Source organism: Pundamilia nyererei, unplaced genomic scaffold (genome assembly GCF_000239375.1).
Source record: "Pundamilia nyererei isolate P.nyererei 1_Seehausen unplaced genomic scaffold, PunNye1.0 scaffold00015, whole genome shotgun sequence".
NCBI classification, from domain to species: Eukaryota; Metazoa; Chordata; class Actinopteri; order Cichliformes; family Cichlidae; genus Pundamilia; species Pundamilia nyererei.
In genome coordinates, this window is record NW_005187416.1 from 249,848 (window position 1) to 265,872 (window position 16,025).

The 16,025-nt window shown below is 40.8% G+C and overlaps 1 protein-coding gene across 1 annotated transcript in view; it reads right to left on the reverse strand.

The window, feature by feature from the left end:
* The window catches only part of zbtb16a (zinc finger and BTB domain containing 16a), a 135,352-nt gene that overhangs the window by 14,464 nt on the left and 104,863 nt on the right, over nucleotides 1-16,025 (reverse strand). The gene's annotated exons all lie outside the window — the stretch shown is intronic.

Genomic DNA, 16,025 nt, shown 5'->3' on the forward strand with positions numbered 1-16,025 from the left:
TCTTTTGCAATTAAAAGGGATGAATATGACCTTATAGGTGCTTGTGTTAAAAAAAAAACTTAGATCCAAGTTGTGCAGTGGTTATTTCAGGAAGAATAAAGCACTGTCACTACGGAGCTATTCAGTAGCACTTCAATGTAGATCCAGAGTGACAGCCAAAGTCAAACCAATCACACACGGCTGTGTATCCTTACAGTGATTAAAATACAGGATAACAACACAGGTATGATGTCGAGAACTTTAGCACATCAAATTTGAATGAAGAAAAAGAAAAGAACCCAGGAAAACAAAAAACTTTTTCACAAGTGCATGTAAAAAATACTGTATTTATAGGATTAAAGTTGCATGCAGCATTCATGTTTTAGGGTGGGTGTGTAGAAAGATAAAGATCTCCTATGCAATACTTCAATCGAATCTTGACTCCAGCGAGCACTGTGCATTTTTCTCCAGCAGAGATAAAGAGCCCACAAACACAGCAGAACACACGCACACACACACAAACACGCACACACACACCCAACTGCACGCTCCTTTGAACACACTCCCTTCACACTTTTTCAATTACCAGGCTGGGGAAAACTCTGGGGAAGGACTGAGTGTTTGGAGCTCAGTTTCTATTTCATCAGTCAATAACACATCTTTGGGGCAAAGCTGACACTAATTTAAAAATCTATGAAGAGCAGCCCGCCTCATGTTCATAACCACTGGAGGAGGAGGCGGGCCCACGACAGCCTCCACACCAGATCAATCACTGTCTCTGCTGCTCTACACGCTAAAGAACCGGGATGAAGGGAGGGAGTATATTGCTGGAGAATGATGATAGGAGGAAGGATAGAAAAGAGTTGCTGGAAAGCAGGTAAAGAGAGGAGATTTCGGTTTGTAGCAGAAGAAAGTGATGCTGAAGAGCGAAACGAGGGAAAAAAATTCTCACTTTGTTGCAAGTAGTGGAGAAAAAATAAATATTGACAAACCTTTCCCTTCTGACTTTCGGACTGTCTCTATTTCTCATTTTTTCTTGTACATGAAAGGAATCAGGCTTGTCTACAGGAGTGTAGAGTTTTCATTAACTCCGTGGTGAGCACTCATGACTGAAAGCCCGAGGTACTAATCTTCCAGCCCTACATGTGATGTCAGTTATATTCATGCTCCTTGGAGGATAACTCCAAATGTGCTGCTGACCAACTTATTCCCCCCCAAACACAGGGCAGCGTTTTTGCAACCTTTTGCTTTTTAATTTTTCCGAGCATATTCATGCCACCTTGAGGATCACCCTTTGGAAATTAGCCACTTCTTAGCTCAGAACATCTATTTATCTATCTATCTATCTATTTCCTACATCTACATCTAAACTTACATCTAAACTTGCTTGCTCTTTTTTCAATTCTGTCTTCTTGTCCTCTCTGCGTTTATCATTGAAAAGGCCACTGAATAGGCCAATGAATGCCTATTATTGCTTTTAGAATCCCTTCAGGACATTTCAGGTACGATAATAGCTTTGACTGACAATCCAGGTTTTAGTCACTTCTCACCTTTTTCTACCTCACTCCTCCTTCTTTAGCTTGTAATCCATCTAAGGTCTGGCTAACTCAGTGATCCTCCATAAGCACAATACTTCTTCCTTTAGGCTATATCAGATCAATCACAACATTCAGGGTTGGACTGAATATGTAAAAATAAAGTTCTATTATTGAAAGAAGAAACTAACAATGGTGTACATGCACAAGAGGTGAAATGGGCATCAGAGAAAATGAGAGAATAGTGGACTTGGGGGTAGGGTTGGGTGGAGACTTTGGCCAAAGATCAAAATTAGAGGGGAAAAAAAAGGTTTTGGAATGTAAAAGGTCAGCAGACCTCTGACCTCAGGTTTAGGCCAAGGCATGGTGGAAATCTGAAACCCAGATACCAACACACACGCAGACAGACACACACAGAAAAACAAAGCAGTGGAACAAAAAAGTGGAAGCACCGCATGAAAAACACGACTTTGAAGTCAGGGCAGTTACAGTGGCGCGGCGCATTATGGTGAACAATATGCATCACCAAAGTGTGTATCAACTTTAAAAGAGCTCTGACAGTGACTGCTTTTATCAAAAGCAATACAATCTAGCTGAGAACACTGGAACAAAGATGGTTAGTACAAGCAAACCACCAGAAAGTGATGGACGTTTAAACATGCTGCTCTCTAAACACCACACAAGTAAATAATCAAAAATGACCACATATTTATGCAGTTTTTGACTTTCTGAGTCTTGAAGAGCTGCTATTAACTAATGTTTCAGGCATTTTGCCAACACTAAAGCATCTTATTACAACCCACATTTACATGTAATTGCCATCTCTATTCATTTTAAGATACAAAGCACTTTAGTGCCTGTTGTAGCTCCGACAGCAGCAAAGGAGGAAGTCCAATTATTTTTGCAGGGCGGATGTTGTGTTGGGTAGATGAATTGATAAGATTACATACACTTGTATTGCAGATCGATATTTGTTGCTTAGTTAATGCTGTTTCTTCTAACCACGACCATTCCTAGAATCCTGCATAACAACTGCATATTTACTACTGCGGGATCACACAAGGCCCCTAGACCTTAACAAACTAATTATTTTAAGCCAAACCATGTGGTGTTTTGTGCTTAAACCTAACCAAATGTTAGCAATGTTAGCAAACTAGCTAACGAGCACAGAAATGATTAATTTTCCTGTTAATATGTTTCTATGGATCTCATTGGAGTGTAGGAATACACCAACTACAGTAAGACTTTCTACATCCTATGTTTAATTAAATGTGGGAAAAAGTCCAACTAGTTCCAGAACTTTAATAACAGTACAAATAACATCATAGAAATAAATGGTTTGACTAACCAGCCAGTATAGAAAGTCCATCTGACACCAGTAAGTAAAAAAAGTCTTTAAGACTTTTCCCACAAACTGCACGTTACATCCCAGATCTTTCACCTATGCTGCTGAGTCTATGTACTGTAGGAAATTGCTTCCTCCTTGCTATCGTTTGCCCTCCTTGTCTGCAAAGCACAGTTTGTAGCAAAGTGCTAACATTGATTACTGTTAGATAAAATTAAGCGGTCCAAACTTCAGAACAGGGAATAATTGTGTGTTGCAGTAAAGTGAGTAAAAGGCTTGTCAGCTGCTGATAGATGAAGAGAGCAGTGGAGAGATAAAAAAGGAAGGAAAGGTGGGAGAAAGGTAGTTGACCCAGGAGGTCCATTACAGTGTAAAATTGAGTCAGCCCAAAGTGACACCTGAAAGGAGGAGCTGTGGAGCCAGAGCGGTGGAGGGTTCTTAGTCTCAGTCCTGTTTGGCTGTTTTGGAATAATTTACCTCCTTTAACCAGCCTCTCTACACTTCTCGTGCCATCTATTTATAAAGGCTTGGGCAGTTTGTGGCTGTTTGTGTGCGGGGCCGCAGCAGTGCCGGTAGTATCTTAATGGGTCTGGAGTGGCAGGGCTGCTGTTATTTAAGTGGGGGATGGACACAGGCTGGTAATGGAGAGGAATACCCCGCGATGGGAGGTGACAGTGGCCAGATGGGCAAGGAGCAGAGAAATGGCCTGTAGCTAGATGCTTGCCATTGAGGCTGGCGCTTCCAGCAGCAGGGTAACCACCCACCACTCACGCACCTATTCAGAAAAATTATCCATCTTGATTAATGGCTTCAAAAATTATCAGAAATTCTTACAGTTGTCACCTGCATAAATCAACAAGAGCCGTTATCACAGGTGAACTGAGCTGTAGTAATCTGAAGGTCGGAAGATTGCTCGTTCTAACCCTGGCTGCTCCACTCTGTGTGGCAATGTATCCTTGGGCAAGACGCTGAACCCCTAGTTGCTCTCCAGTGTGTGTTATCTTAGTTTTAATTGTTTCAGTGTGTTGAAAACAGTGCTTGCATGAATGGGTGCAAATAGGCGAATCACACATGTTGTATAAAATACTTTCAGTGCTCGAGCAGTGAAACACTATATAAGAATCAGTCTATTTATAGGAGACTCTGGCTGGGACATTGTATGAAGTTTCCTTTTCTCCATACATTTAGCAAACCACAGGAAATCTGCTTCAGACATGTGGCCTCTACTGGAAATACTCTGGATTAGGCAAGGGTGGTTTGAGTGTTTGATACTGGACACATGGTCCTCATTCATTCTCTTCAGAGTTTGCTGCACTTGTCTCACACGTGCAGACATCACACTGACTTTGCATCAGAGGATCTGGCAGGTTAAAGGCAGTTTTAATGTCTGATCCGGATAAAAGGGACATTTGCATTCTCACAGCTCTGCAGCTCCGTTGGGTAACGTCTAGAAAAGTTCAGATCTGAAGTGCATGTATGAAAACAGCTTAAGACTGTTCCTATAATTCTAGGTTATAGGTTCCACCACGGTGGCCATTTGAATTAAATGTGGAAGTGACAGAATGCAGCACGACTGAGGACCATCAGGATCTCAGAACATTTTGAGGACTCTAAAGCTTGAAGAAATGGATTTTGATGAGTGGTAAAATTTAACTACACACCTGAAAATCTCCACGTACACCTCAAGGTGCTGCCACTCACATACTCTACATAACAGCAGCCTATGCTCCTCGATTAGAAGCTTAACAGCTACCTGGGATATTTGCAACAACTCGCAGGCGTTTTTCGAGACGAAGCATTAAAAGTCCTTATGCTGGTTTAAATCCTTTCTGAATGCACGTTTCCAGGACTGTAGCTGAGAGAGTTAAATGCGTCCTGACTGTGGCCTGCAATGCAGCGTGCTGAACAGAGGAACTGCCAGAGTTAATGAGGCAGAGAGCAGCGGGACCTCAGCACAAGGTGTTCAATCACAGGCCATTACCGCAGCCCTCAACCTCTGTTACTGCTTGCTCTTGTCAATAGCAATCTATAGCAAGCTATACTTTATCTATACAGAGGGCAGAATAGTGACTAAATGTAGGTGTCTGCATCCTAGTGCGCTAGTATTAATTGGAGATGTCCCAGTTTGAGGCGCAATAACAGAAACATGATCCCAAAGTCACCGCATCATGTGAAATCTGAGTTCTTTTCTGAGCTGCTGCCTTGATAAGTTACCTAAATGTGATTCATCTTGATAACGAGCGTTCATACCTGATGTGGAAATAGAAGTTTGAAAAATGAATGCACCCAAGCTGTCAAACATGAGGCTTAAATCCTGAAAGGCCAGTGAATATACCCTTGCTTTATTTACTTCGTTTACCTTCAAGTGACTTCTTTTTTGTGGCCTGGTCAAAAGGAAACCACACTATTCTCAGAAGCATTTGCTGTCTTAGATTCAGAGTCACAGATTTTAACTTTACCCCCCTTTTAGCGCCTCTGCCACATGGACAAGCGCATTTGAATAGTGACGATCAAAAATCAACCGCAAATGACTCAACCTGACTAAGCCATTGGCAGCAGTACAACCGATCGCTGACACTTCCCCGGGACGTGCTGGTTTGGTTTGTCGAACTAGACCTTTTCAGTCCGTTTCCTTACAGGAAATCAGCGGTAGGCGAATTATTCTCGGCATGTCCTGTTTAGTTGGAGTGACCATCGCAGCTGAATGTTTAGATTATTAGTACGCAAATCTCAGCGTCTTCTTTCATTTTCTTGCCTTGAACTATCGCTGCTCTACAGTACAACAGCATTCAGTCACAACAACATCCGCCCTACTGGCTGCTCTCCTATCTCCCACCATGTAACTGACAGTCTCCACAAACACCAGTCACAACATCCCCGCCTGTGCTGGCAGGACAAGGTGTGAGAAATCAAAGAAACAGCGATGTTCCTGCTGCTCTTTAGCTTTGTCAAGTGTTTGTTGTTCATCTGCAATCAGGCTTCATCGCATATCAAGCCAGAGTCTTTCTGAAAAGGTCGCAGAGCACCTTTTTACCGCCGCCTCCGTGGGGTGCCATCAGAGATATGCATCTCACAGTGAATGAATAAATAAATAAGTAAATAAACGCCTTCTTTAATTTACTTTTTTATGGACTGAAAGGAGTCTTTAAATTGATTATAAGGGATATCCTTTCAACTGTGGGCAACAGTTGCCTGTCTGTAGCACCACCACACAAAGTTTCTTCCAAAACACAACAACAAAAAAGGATAAGCAGGGGAAAAAAGCATCAGGGAAAAAGATGTAAGAATGTGCAATACTAGAAGATCTTACTGCTAACGCCAGTGGATTTCTTTACAGTGTGCGGTCCTTTCCACTGTCTCAGGGATTTCCTCATTACCACGTAACATAATCAAAAGAGTGACAGACTCTTAGCCTCATTCAGTCGTAGCCACTGAAACAAACTGTTAGACATATGCTTCTCGGTATGATAACGATCGCTCCGACAGATGCTCAAGAAAACAAATTTGTTTTTAACACTGAAGAGAAAAATGGCTGGGGTTTCTTCTGCCAACTAAATCTTCAGAAAATGTTCAGGGGATCGATATTCATGTGGAAAACTGTTTGAGAGCTTTTCATTGCATCGTGGAGAACTGTACATTTAAAGTGATTGTGCAGTAAAGCTACCACATGGTGCTAAGTAGAAGCCGAAGAACTGCCAACGCAGATGCAGAAATGGGGAAATAAGCATTCTGTTCAAGTGGTTTACATATTGTGCATTGCATCTGAATTACATCACTCTGCACACCCTTAGCAAATGATCTGTTTGTTGCATGCAAACAGTTTCAATTTGGCAAGAAAACATTCCTGGTGTAAGTTAGGACTACTTTATGAGATTTTCATCCCCTGTGGTCTGTGCTACATCCTGAAATCTCCTCAGATTTCCCCTCAAAGAGCTGTTTATTCGACGTGTTAAGGATTTTAGCGTTGAACCTGTTGCTGCTGGAGACATCTCATGTTTACCTCAACTTCAACAGACGCAGCTTTTCAGAATAATAACCTGTAGGTGAATGCCACGTTTGATATGCGCTTTTCAATCAGAGTATCCTGTTATCCAACCAGGCGCAGCACTCCCATAAATCCTCTTTTCTCAACTCACATTATCAGTATAGTTCCTCCCTTGTGCTTCAAAACGCAGATGCATAACACGAGAAAAATAAACACAGGGGTCTGGCATCTACTGAGGCACACTGTGTTGTAGCGCGTTTGTGTATTCGGCACGAGAAAGAAAATAAGATGGAATGTTTGCGCTTCTGCTAATTCATTTAAAACACCTCCACAGAATTATTTATTGATCAAACTGGAGGAGGCTGGAATGACTGCTGAAATGAGGCTTCAGGGGTAACAGAGAAAGGGAGCTCTACATCTGAATAAAACCCCTGGATTGAGGCAACAGATTTTAAAGTGGTTACTTCTAACCAGGCAGAGATTTCATGTTTTTAGGGGGGGTGGGTTATCAGAGGTCATGAACATACTTTGAAAAAAAACGAGATTTTCCCTCGTGCATGGAAAAACAATCCTTTTATTAATTGAAATTAGCCTGTGGCAGTTAGTTCTGATGGACACTTCTGCTTCACCCAAGTGCAATGCCATAGCTGGTCACACAAAATCAATTTATTTAAGCCTCTAAAAACATATGGGAGAAGCAGGCTGCTAAACTAAGATCTGTCTGGACAAACCTTATTTCAGTGACTCTTAACTCGGGATTAGGAAACTGAGAGGCTGTCGATCAGCAAAAGGGTGATTAATAAAAGAGGAGGCATCGAGGCAGTCCAAAAAAAATAATCACCTCCGTCTTGACACTAGACGCAAGATGGATGGCAAAATATTATATGACAACGTTGGAAGGAAATGCTTTACATCACACCAACATTTATAATCGTAATTATACTATACATTGTTTTTATACTACGCTACCTCTAAAGAATATAAGGAAACTTGGAAAAATTACAATATAATAGCATGCAACTTAATAATTGGGAAAAATACAAAACTAGAGCTACAATAGTTTGGCACAATTGCAATTAAATACAACAAAACGACTCACTGAAGACATTATCGCACTCATACGAGCATTTCAGTAATGACACGGGACTGCCAAGGAGTCAGTTCAAAGAACCAATAACTCGCTCACATTATTCATGCAGATGAAATAAACAAGAAATCAAAGTAAAAAGGCAACCGCTATTATAAGAAGATGCAACGCCACGCAGTCAACAGACCCTGCCCCGCTGTGTTTTGTTTTGTTTCGTCCCTTCCTCCCTGTTCCATCGGGCAGTGATAATTCACGTCGGGCCCGCAGCAGCGCTGACATTGTAAGATGAACTGCTCCCAGCTAGATTAATGCCACCAGATGCCAGGCGAGATGCCATATTAATTACCCAGAGATAATGTCAGCACAACCATATGGCAGCTCAACTGCCCATTTAGTTGACAGGGAGAGGTCTTTATAGCGGTGCAAATTTCCTCATCTGCACAGCGTTCAGAGCCCCGCCATATTCTCTCTCTACTGTAGCAACTGGAGCACTTCATTACTGCTGCACATTATTGCTCAAATTTGTAGTGTTAGCTCGGTGTCTGCGGTGCGCTATGATGGACAATACATTGAGAGGGAGGCTTAATAAGTGAATGTTTTCCAGCGATCCGTTGTTACTTCATTTTAGAAACGTAGCTGTGATTAAGGTTTGCTAAATTGATAAGGTTGGTAATAATATCCATATTTTCCTCATTATGAACAAATGAAAACAGCTAACTCAGTATTGAATTTACCCTACTTCCAAGTACAAAGTGCTAATAAAGCCAGAACAGACAAATAAATGTAAAACATCTTATGCGTATATATTAAAAGATCTGTTTTGCCTTTTTTAGACATAGACAGAGTTTATTTAATCCCACACTGGGGGAAATTCACTTGTTACTGCAGCACAAGAGACAGGAAGAAAAAGTGAATTAGAGATATGTTAGATAAATAGTTACTATACTATGTACAAATACACTGCCCCACTCTGTTGTTTACTTAATTTCACTGAGCTCTAATAATCTCATTCAAATGTACTATTTACTCTGGTTTGAGCCAAAATACTACAGTGACCCAATTAAAAAAAAAGATTTACTTGTTCATTGGAAACAAATAAGCTTGTGGCTAAGAGCTGCTGTTGTGAATCTACCCTCATATAACATGGCTCTTTAAAAGTTTTCAGATCTTAACTGCACATCTCACCCACATTCAAGAAATCTCAAATCTCAAAGCCTGTTCCCTGCGTGACTGCGGTGGATATCAATTCCGAAATGTCATTAGAATACACTTGCCAGCGTGTGTTTGTTTTTTTCCTCACCACCATGCTGACTGTAAAGATCATCAACGGCACAAGCTGGGAATTAATGTCAATGTGAAGAACAGTGGCACAGCCCTTTAACATGATTTACAGTCGCACCAGCGGGCCCTTGGTGTTGTGGACGTGGGGATCATTTGCAAAGATGGACAACGGTTGCCATCCAATCCACCCGGCCCCAACCACCACCACCACCACCACCACCGGAGCACCCACCTACCCCACCCTCCAATCCCCACAAATCCGATTTAATCAGACAACTTGTGCAGTGTGGCTTGGAGTAAGAAAAAGGATAATTAGTAAACAGAGGAGCTACTCGCCAGGCTTCATTGGCATTCGCACCGGGTTACTGTGTCGCATTTAAAATGCAGTCTGATGAAGTCTACAGAATCAAACCATTTGTTACTCCTATTGAGGAGGCTTCAGGCTACTGGCAATTAAATTGGAATTAGCGCTGGGGAATGAGATACGGCAGATTCATACCAAGAAGAGGAGGGAGGGAGAGAAAAGGAAACAGAGAGAATGCTCTGTCTGGACCTGGCTCTGCTCTACAGTGGGTCAGATCTGGAAGTGATTTGCTTTCCTTTATGTTTGTTTATTTCCTGCATGACTCCAGTTATCATTTTTTTTATAAGTAAAACAAATATACAACCCCGACTACTTGCAATTATTAGTATTATTTTTCTTTTTTACCTGAAGCAATGAAGTGATAAATATTCCTTCAAAATTCGAGGCTGAGAAAACGAACAAAAGAGTGAAACATAATTAAGGAAATAAACATAAACCTGTTAGTGTATTTAATATCGAAGGGTTTGGACATATATGAAGTACACTGTGTTATTTTAGCAAATAAAACTCTGAGGGAGACAGACAAGAAACAAAGAGATGCCATTTGCTCTGCCACAGTTGACTGGGCACAGTGGAGCTCAGCATGGAGAGAGTGTTGGTCCACTGGCAGAGGAAAAGAAGGAGGAATAGATGGATGGATGGAGGAAAGAGCAGGAGCAGATAAATGAAGTGGAAATGAGTGGGAATGGCTCCTGTGCTACAGCTGGCCCCAGCAACTTTCAGCCAGCCTGACCATGACAACTGGCTCTCCACTCCCCTCTCCTCCAGTCAAGCAAGGGCCCATTTTCAACAGCTTGGGGTGTAAAACTAGTAAACAGCCAGCAGGGGCCAGTGAGAAGGCTCTAACTCCATATTTTAATTTCATCATATTTGATGAAAATGTGACAAATAAACCAAACAGAGAATTGGAGTCTGGGCATGGGAGCTTGTCAAGTCTTAATATTAACATTTGGGACTTTAATGTAGGTGCATGTTATGTTGGGAAGCTTTTCACAGAACAAAGAAAATATATTGTAAGACAATATTTAATGATCAGAACTCAAACATGATTAAAATAAATCAGCCAATTCTTTACTGTGTCATCTGGATCTGGATCATCACATCTGAGTAAATTGAGAAAATAACCTCTGTAAGTTTAAAACTGTTAATTTTGAATTTAAAAACAGACTTGATCTCTTTGACGGAGCTGCTTCCTATTAAATATTTGGTTACACGCCTGAGTTTTATTTCTTTTACGCTATATAGCGGTACGCAATGTTTGCTCCAGCAGCAAAGAGCTGTACATGTAACGCTGTTAGCCAGTAAAGCCTTATGGACTCTGCATTAAATAGAAACACTGAACTTCATTTTTACCGCAACTCCTCGGTAATTACAAAAGTGAAATGTGCCATTAGGAGGAAAAAATAGGGAGATGATCATTATCATAGTAAAGTGTGTGTCTCCGTGTGTTTGTGCCTCTACATAAATGCACATATGCACTCAAATGTTTCAGTCTCAAGGTTAAATACAAAGATGCTGTTCAAGCGAAGTCCATTACTGCATGAAACCAATGAAAATAAATGACAGCATTCAGTAGGAGGTTCGAGTATCCCAGAGAGAAATTTGCGCAGCTCGGTCATTTGTATACTCTGTTTTCTCCACATAGAATACTCAATTGTGTGTTTACAGATGAAGTACCGCATTTGAGTGCAGCTCTATTTTTCTCTTTAACAGGAAATGGAGACATTTTCACTCTAAATATATCAGTGAGTCTGTCGGCTGATGTAAATCCCTGTCACCAAGATTAATGATCTTGAATAAGAGGAGAAAAAACATGCCACCTTCCCCCCCCCTTTTTAAAAAAAAGCACCTTAACACAATTGTCAAACGAGTATATTAAAAGAGTTCACGTTTGTACTGTAAAATGATGAATAAAAACAAAATAACTACATTTAATAGCTGATGAGCAACAAAGGCTTTATTTAGAGCTGAAGACAGAAAACAGCAGCTGTGCAGCAGTTTCGAGCAAGGAGGGAAAGGAGAGGAGGGTTAAGGAAATTCCCAGAATTATAAATTTATGAATGAACCTTATACAATGTAAAAACATTCAAATCAAATCCACATACATGGTACTCTTCAGTGTACGCTGCTGCTTTGTTTTGTTGTTGAGATCAGGGGTCTTTGGTGGTAATACTATCAGCTCCAGGACTCCTCCTTCCACTTATCCCTGAAGATGTTTTCTTTTTAAGACTATGTTTGGGCTCATTGTCATGGACTACAGAAAGATCTGAGATGGCTCGGATGTCTCCCTGATTGCGTGATGGATAAGAATACAAAAAGTCCTAAAACTTTACAGAACATGCAAACAAAGACAAAAACAGTTACCATAATACCGTCTTATTTCCAAGTGTGCCCAGTTTCTGCAATGTTGTTTTCTGGAGGTCAACTATCCTTTCTCCTTGAACCCCTTATAACCAGTACAAACAAGTCAGTATACCCAAGCAGTCGCCACAGCCAGACTCGTTGGTGTATACCAAAGCAGTGAATTCATTTACATGTATAATTAATTAAAAGAAAGCAGGAGCATTATCTGATTTTCATGAAAGATTATTTTTAGCCAGTTCTCCAGATATTAAATTAAATACAACATCACCCTCTACGTGCTAAATAGAAATACAGATATACACAGAAGATTTTTCAGCTAATAAATTAGGAATGGTGTTATTAGGTGTTCATTGTCAAGGCTGAAACATCAAAATGTAAAAATGTGAATGGAAGATGATGCTACAGAGAGCGATCTTGGACTGAGCATCATATTTTTGGATCACATTGACATGATGTCATATAGCTTCAGTTATTGTGTTTTTTTTCGTAGATATTTATTCAATTAATGTTGGAAATATCCTGCTACAAGACTGGAAAAACTCCTTTTTGTCGCTGATTGGTGTTAAACACAATTATGTAGCACAGTGTAAATTAAACATAAGGCTTTAGAAGTTTTAGGTATTCAGTCTGTAGATGTTGCTTTTTTCCCTTTACGTTAATTCAGTTAAAAAAAATAACTACTCATATCTTTAATTTTCTTTTTTTTATAATTTTTTTAAATTTTTTGCTATCAATTGGGTTCCATATGAACAACATGTGTATTTTTTGTATTGCATATACTGTACAGTAATCCTATTTCTTAGTTTATTTACAGCTCCACAGCAAACAATCAGGTAAATGCAAACAAAGCAAGTAGCTGCTCAGATCACTGCAGCCATACAGCATCAGGGGGCTCATAAAATTAAAGGTACAGTCCATTAGGGGTGGTCTGCTTTGCAATAAGTATTTTCATAATGGCTTTCAGAGGCCACCAAAGTCTCCTTAAGCCTCCGCCAAAAGCTCACGGTGGATATAGACCTGTGCTATTGCTGCTAATTTCTTATACCCTCTTGACCATCATCACTTCCATTCTGTGTGTCTCCTAACAAGTGCTGTTATAACACAGGCTTTGTGTACGAGAGTTTTATTTCTTTTTTTCCCCTTTAAACTAACAGTTTTGTCTCTTTATTATCTAAACTTAATTAAAGGTATGAAAAGCTTTTCAATTCACAGGACATGCTCCGCTCCCCTAGAGTATAAAAGGTTCATGGGAGAGATGGACTGGTAGCGACTTACCCAACTCCATCCAAACCCTGTCAAACTCCCATCACCCCCCCACCACCACCTTTACCCCGTGTCCTGCAATGGAATCCCAAATCTCTCCTCGCCTTCCCAGGATTTATTCTTCTCACCGGCCATCTGGACAGTGGGGGCAGACAATGTAAAAGGAAAAGGGGGCTGGGTGACGGGGTTGCAAACCCACATTAGTCACAGGCTCTTAGGTTCTTCGACCCATACACACTTATACACACACACAAGAAGCTGAAGCCAAATGACCCCAGCTCCCCCTTACTTTCCCCCCCCTCACTGTGGCTGCTGACACCGTCTTTCCTGCTGGACAAAAGGCTTTTAGCACCTCACTCTACTGTCCAAACCTTAGCACGCATACACACACACACATCCTTTGCAACACATACATGCTGGACAGGATGGAGTGTTTGTTTTGTTTTCTCAGACGGCCTGGGAAGAGGGTAAAGGAAGGGAAGGGTGAAACAAAAAGAAGCAGGAATGAGAGGTATTGGAATTGGTAATAGGAGGCTATCTGATGAATGTAACACAGGGAAAACCATAGCCAAATCGCTACTGAATTATAAAGGTATTAACTACAATGGGGATGGCATGCTTCTAGGGCAGCTTAATGTAGTTAACATAGGCCTTTTGTTGTTAATAGCAGAGGATGAGTCCAGGGGTGGAGGTTTGAGAGAAAAGTCACAGTGCACTACAAGCCTCCATTGTTGGGGAGGTTCACATTAAACATACATAGTACTGAAAGTTTTTCCTTCCGAGGAAACACAAGGAGAAGAGAGAAGGTGAAGGCTGTGCCCTTCTTGTGCTGCAAAGCAGTCATCGGCATGCCGCAAGGAAGCGGCAGGGGCCGTGACATCTGAGCCATCACCAGGAATGAAAGGCACAACAATATAATGGGAAAAAATACTCGCCTGACACTCAAGTTCTTCTCAATGAGATCAAGACGCTGCAAAAAGGCTCGACAGAATCACCCAACGTGCCGTCATCGCAGCGAACTAAACAAGTCACAGAAAGTAAGCGAAAGACGGCAGCAAACACCTCAGCAGTGCACTGAAAGCTACAGATCACAAGAAATGCAACTGTGCGGCAAATTGCACACAACATGAGCAACGAGGGCACGGACAGACTGAGAAGCTGTGGAAAAACTTAAGTAATGATGAGGAAACGGTAAATAGGAAAGTAACAATACTGCACCACAAAGTAATTTGTTGAGTGAGGTGGCAAAAAGAGTAATTTCATTAGATGTATTAAATGGTGTTGGGCAAGTGAATTATTCATGTAGAAATTATGTAGTTCCCGGTGCGTTGTTTGTCTTAAAAACAAAAAAAACAAACAGTTTAAACACAAAAACTAATCGCTTCATTCATAAGACCCAATTCCTACGCAGCCTTTAGAAGATGATGCTCACTTATGGTGATGCATTCAAGGGAAAATTTGTGATTATAGGTATTAAAAAAGCATTCAGGTAAGCTTACAAGCATCACATCAGAGGCTAAATTTAAAACTCTAAGCACTTTTAAATATGCATTCATTAGTTCTTTTTATGTGTCCATTTCCATCAAACAAGAGTTACATTAGCTCGAAGCGCATTTAAACTCGTTTCCCAAACAAGTGGGGAATGAACGCAATAAAGGGTAGTGGAGGCAGCTGTGACCTTGGAGCTGAACTGCAAGCGGCCGACGTGACTTTGTGGGTTGGAAGAAAAGCCTTTATTTATAGATCAGCTGTGTGTCGATCAAACTCCATCGAGGGGAAAGCGGCGGCCGTTAGAGCGAGCAGGAAAAGAGTGTGCGTGTGCGCGCCTGGGTTGCTCGGAGGGTTGCTTTTTGAAGAACTAATACAGTGGTGTGCCTCAATCTCACTTAATTCCATTTAAAGGAAATTGATTTTGAGGTTGTGGGGATGATTGGGGTGTGGGGGTGGAGGGGAAGTGCTCAGGGTACTTCTCTCTTTCTATTACAATTGTGATGAAGTCATGGGCTTGTTGCATTTATTTGCAATTCTTGTGGTGGTACTACATACAGTAGTGTGCTGTTGTTCTGATATACAGTAATAAAGGGGTAAAAAAAAGAGATGAAACTTTAATGATCCCTGTGGGGGGGAAGTGGCTCACTGCAGCAACAAGTAGCAAGGGGAGGGAAAGAAAAGGAATATAAATATTAAAACAGAATATAAATAAGGATTACAGCTGAATGGGGTTATGCAGCATGTGAATACACACCATTGTTATTATCAACACTGAAACATGCTTGAAGACCACGGGAGAAAGACTGAATGTAAGATTTCTTGCTGCAGAACAGCCACCACTCCAGCGGCATGGAAACATACATCTGCTAAAATTCTGCCTAGTTATGTTTCCAAGGTGTTTTTATATTTATTTTTTAGAGATTTGGAGTTTGGATCAGCATCTGTGATATTTTTTTAGATAATATTTTAACCTCCTAGGACCTGGCGTCCACATATGTGGACATCACATTTTGGGTTGTCTAGATCAAAATACTAAATTTTGCTCTACAAGGGCCTGATATCCACTTAAGAGGAAATTAAACTGCCACTCTTCTATCAAAATTTAAAGCGAATGTCCTCTTATGTGGATCTCATTCTTCTCAGAAACAAAAATCAGATTAAAAAAAAAAAAAATCAAAAAAAAAAAATCACGTAATTCTTTGTTTTTACATTCATCAGGTCCAAATCAGCACAAATAGCAAAGAGAAATAAAAAATGCATGCCATCAAAGAGTTCGGGATTAGGCGGTTAAATTAAACTGGAGGAATTCATCTTTAGGCAGCAAATTAAAC